The sequence below is a fragment of the Schistocerca cancellata genome, chromosome 4 (assembly GCF_023864275.1).
Source record: "Schistocerca cancellata isolate TAMUIC-IGC-003103 chromosome 4, iqSchCanc2.1, whole genome shotgun sequence".
Lineage (NCBI taxonomy): Eukaryota > Metazoa > Arthropoda > Insecta > Orthoptera > Acrididae > Schistocerca > Schistocerca cancellata.
The window spans coordinates 36248373-36253211 of record NC_064629.1 but is presented as its reverse complement, the minus strand read 5'-3'; the positions used below and the strand labels follow the sequence as shown (position 1 = coordinate 36253211).

Here is a 4839-nt window from a genome sequence, read left to right as displayed (position 1 = left end):
AAGTGCCAGTTCTTGGATATGTAGGATGCGCTGCATTATTTACGCGTAGAGGGAAATAGAGGGAGCGCAGTGGGGGAAGGTCAGAGGCGGCGCGTCCAGGTCGCCGCTGCCCGCTGCCCGCGGCGGAGGCGGCGCTGACGTCAGCGCGTCCTACTGCAGCGCCCCGGCTGTGTGCTCTCACAGTATCAACGAGCAGTCGACCTGCTGCGGTTGGCCTGTACACTGTAAACACCTATTTCTTCCTCTCCCTTTACAGATTAGTGCACTACCTGCTCCAGCTTCATTCCATGTTCTTATGTCTCCAGCTGTTGATACTGTCATTCACCAGTTGACGAGTTTTCCATATATAAATATAGATTAGGGTTAGATAAAATGCACACTGAGCCCTGATCTTCTCGGATAATTAACGCAAATTAAAGGTAAATGTCGTGTTGGACCCGCTCTGCCAGGCGTAGTGTGGCAACTTGATGTGGCATGGATTCAACAAGTTGAAATTTCCTGACAGATTAAAACTGTGAGCCGGACCGAGACTCGAACTCGGGACCTTTGCCTTTCGCGGGAAAGTTCTCTAGAAACATCCCTAGGCTGTGGCTAGTTCTGCAAGGTTCGCAGGAGAAATTCTGTTAAGTTTGGAAAGTAGGAGCCGCGCGGGATTAGCCGAGCGGTCTCGGGCGCTGCAGTCATGGACTGTGCGGCTGGTCCCGGCGGAGGTTCGAGTCCTCCATTGGGCATGGGTGTGTGTTTGTCCTTTGGATAATTTAGGTTAAGTAGTGTGTAAGCTTTGGGACTGATGACCTTAGCAATTAAGTCCCATAAGATTTCACACACATTTTTTTGGAAGGTAGGAGACGAGGTACTGGTAGACGTAAAGCTGCGAGGACGGGGCGTGAGTCTTGCTAGGGTAGCTCAGTTGGTAGAGCACTTGCCCTCGAAAGGCAAAGGTCCCGAGTTCGAGTCTCGGTCCGGCACACAGTTTCAATCTGCCAGGAAGTTTCATATCAGCGCACACTCCGCTGCAGAGTGAAAATTTCATTCTAGACTCAGCAAGTTGTTCGAAGTCCCCTGCAGAAATACTGAGTCATACTTCATGTTCTTCGAACATCCCACATTGATTTCTGCGGTTATTTCTCGCGGTGTTGCTTGTCTGTTAGCCCTGACAGCTCTCTACGTAAACACCGCTGCTGTCGGTCGTTAAGTGGTGTTCGTCGGCCACCGCGGTGTTCGTGGTGAGAGGTAATGTCAGAATTTGGTATTCTCGGCTCACTCTTGACACTTTGGATCCTGGAGTACTGAATTCCTTAACGATATCTCATGCGTATAACTCCAGTCACCGTTTCACGTTCAAAGTCGGTTAATTCCCATCGTGCGGCCATAATCACGCTGGAAACCTTTACACATGTATCACGTGAGTAAAAATTACAGCTCCGCCAATGCACTGCCCTTTAGTACATGTGTAAGCGATACTACTGCCGTCTGCATATGTGCACATCGCTATCCCATGACGCTTGTCGCTTCAATGGGTAGGGTTATTTTATTCATAAACACTCTGGACATCAGGATGCTTATTACAAGCCAGTCAGAACACAGTGCAGTGTGCGTTAAATACGAGAAGAAGATGGTCGGAACATGATATGAAAGTTTATGTTATCAGGCTATGAAAGGTTAAAGTTACCTGTTAAATATTTTGATCCACTGGAAATAAGTATAAAGAGCATGAACAACCGTTACAATGACCGACTGTTCTACTAGGGCGTGTTTCCTACTAACACTTGACATACTGTATTGTTAGTTCTGGTCTACAGTGGGGCAGAGCTTATGAAAAACTGTAGGGTTACTTTCTCCAGAAGTGGTCCTTAGTGTGCTGCTCAGAGGCCACCCACTTCAGTTTTTAGGTGTGGTGAAGCTTCTACCACCGGGATGGAAGACTTGCAACGTCGTCAGCAGTGGTGTGTGGGCGAGGCGGCAGTGACAAACGCCGGCAAGAACAGGGGATAGTCAGCCATCTTGAACCATCCAAGATTTCAACAAAACAGAGCGCTGTCACAAAGTGTTGTTCTGTCTTTGCTCTTTTTTGTAGCATTGTTTAAGCTCATTGGCTCGTGTGTTCTCCATCCACTGAGGATTGCCATTTCAAACTCGTGATTGATATTCACATTAATGTGACTACCTGTCAAGAGGCCTAATAACCACATTTTGCTGTGCGGACCGCTGCGAGATTTGTAGGAAGAGAGCAATGAGGTTCTGGAAGGTACTGAGAGGGTGCAGCTATGCCAATTCTACTGCCTTGGCCAGCTGACCTAGGTTTCTCGGTTGAGTAGTTACACAACTATATGTACAGCACTACACAAGGACGTCATAAAAGCGCAATACAGCTCAAAAACTGACGATACCATACAACTGCTGTTGTCGAATGTAAAATTATTGTGTTTTTCTCTATTAATAGTTGCTTTATTAGGAGTCGAGCTGATGTTAAATAGTCCAGCGCAGAACGGCGGCCGACTTCCCCACAAGGCTGTGGCTCTCCCTCGGTTGGGATAGCAATCACGGTTCTGAGGATGCCGGTGTTACGCTTTGTACTGAAGGCACTGCAGAAGGGGCTTTCTGTTTCGCAAACAGCCGACTTTTGAAACGGTCAGAAGGGCCGTTCTCCGGATGGGCTACTTAATATCCCTTTTGTGTTGTCTAGACCGCAGCCTGAAGGCATGTTGCATGTTGTGTATCGCGAGTGGCGCAAAGCGGTCGCCGAACACAGTCGCTCTCTGCCTACCTGCCTACGGGGGGGGGGGGGGGGGGGGGGGCGGTGCGTGGGGGCTCTGTCACTACATTTTGGACAAGTTGCACTTGAGGCGGCCGTCTTTATATCTCTTATTGTTTAGTTGACCATACACGCTTATTGTGCAGACGTAGCGCCTCGTGTAGGGACTTCACCATTGTAGCTTCCGCGGCCTCCAGCGCCTCCCAGCAATTAGCATCTTGCCCACTCGACGCTCCCTCTTGCCTGATGCGGCCTTTTGACATGAAAGGCGCCACACCGCGCAAGTTAACGCGAATGTCGTTAGGCGGTCTGATGATGCAACCGCGACACATACGCTGCTCGGCCACGCGTCCGGCGGTCTAAACTGATGACCACGTGCACGTGTCTACCTCAGTCGGAGGGGGGGGGGGGGAGGCGGGGGCGGCAGACAGCAGCTGAAATCTCTATACAGTTCTGTTCTCAATTATTATTTTTTTTAAATTTGTGGTAAGGTCTTACGGGACCAAACTGCTAAGGTCATCGGTCCCTAAGCCTATACACTACTTAATCTAACTTAACCTAACTTACGCTATGGACAACACACACACCCATGCCCGAAGGCGGACACGGACCTCCAACTGGGGGAGCCACACGGACCATGACAAAGTGCCTCAGACCGCGCGGCTAACCTCTGCGGCTCTGCTCGCAAGGTTCGCTTTGTTGGTCATTACCGGTTTCGGAGGTTAGTGTCTTCCGCCACCGCTCTGTCCTACGGAAAATATTTCTCGAAAACTGCAGCTAGCACTGGGGGTGTCAGACTTTCCATCTGTCTCAGTCCGAACAAAGAATGTTTTTCTAAAACTCCATCCAATGTTCGATCCCCTTGCCGTCAAACACAGGATGCGTGTGTAAGACTATCCATCCGTCTCACACTGAACAAAGAGTGTTTTTCTAAGGCTACCAGCTGCACCCAATATTCCATCCACTTGCAGGCAGACACAGTATGTTTGTCTCAGATCTTTCTTTCCTCCCCCCACAGATGTGATACTTACCAGAAATAGCTGCACCAAGCCTGCTTGAAGAAATAAACGCAAGTTATAACTTCCAGAATGAGATTTTCACTCTGCAGCGGAGTGTGCGCTGATATGAAACTTCCTGGCAGATTAAAACTGTGTGCCCGACCGAGACTCGAACTCGGGACCTTTGCCTTTCGCGGGCAAGTGCTCTACCATCTGAGCTACCGAAGCACGACTCACGCCCGGTACTCACAGCTTTACTTCTGCCAGTACCTCGTCTCCTACCTTCCAAACTTTACAGAAGCTCTCCTGCGAAACTTGCAGAACTAGCACTCCTGAAAGAAAGGATATTGCGGAGACATGGCTTAGCCACAGCCTGGGGGATGTTTCCAGAATGAGATTTTCACTCTGCAGCGGAGTGTGCGCTGATATGAAACTTCCTGGCAGATTAAAACTGTGTGCCCGACCGAGACTCGAACTCGGGACCTTTGCCTTTCGCGGGCAAGTGCTCTACCATCTGAGCTACCGAAGCACGACTCACGCCCGGTACTCACAGCTTTACTTCTGCCAGTACCTCGTCTCCTACCTTCCAAACTTTACAGAAGCTCTCCTGCGAAACTTGCAGAACTAGCACTCCTGAAAGAAAGGATATTGCGGAGACATGGCTTAGCCACAGCCTGGGGGATGTTTCCAGAATGAGATTTTCACTCTGCAGCGGAGTGTGCGCTGATATGAAACTTCCTGGCAGATTAAAACTGTGTGCCCGACCGAGACTCGAACTCGGGATCTTTGCCTTTCGCGGGCAAGTGCTCTACCATCTGAGCTACCGAAGCACGACTCACGCCCGGTACTCACAGCTTTACTTCTGCCAGTACCTCGTCTCCTACCTTCCAAACTTTACAGAAGCTCTCCTGCGAAACTTGCAGAACTAGCACTCCTGAAAGAAAGGATATTGCGGAGACATGGCTTAGCCACAGCCTGGGGGATGTTTCCAGAATGAGATTTTCACTCTGCAGCGGAGTGTGCGCTGATATGAAACTTCCTGGCAGATTAAAACTGTGTGCCCGACCGAGACTCGAACTCGGGACC

At 49.9% G+C, this 4839-nt stretch overlaps 1 non-coding gene across 1 annotated transcript; it reads left to right on the top strand.

The window, feature by feature from the left end:
* The first annotated feature begins 894 nt into the window (after positions 1 to 894).
* On the top strand, positions 895 to 969 carry Trnas-cga (transfer RNA serine (anticodon CGA)). Its single transcript has one exon. It is a non-coding gene; the product is annotated as a tRNA-Ser (tRNA).
* Positions 970 to 4839: the final 3870 nt, after the last annotated feature.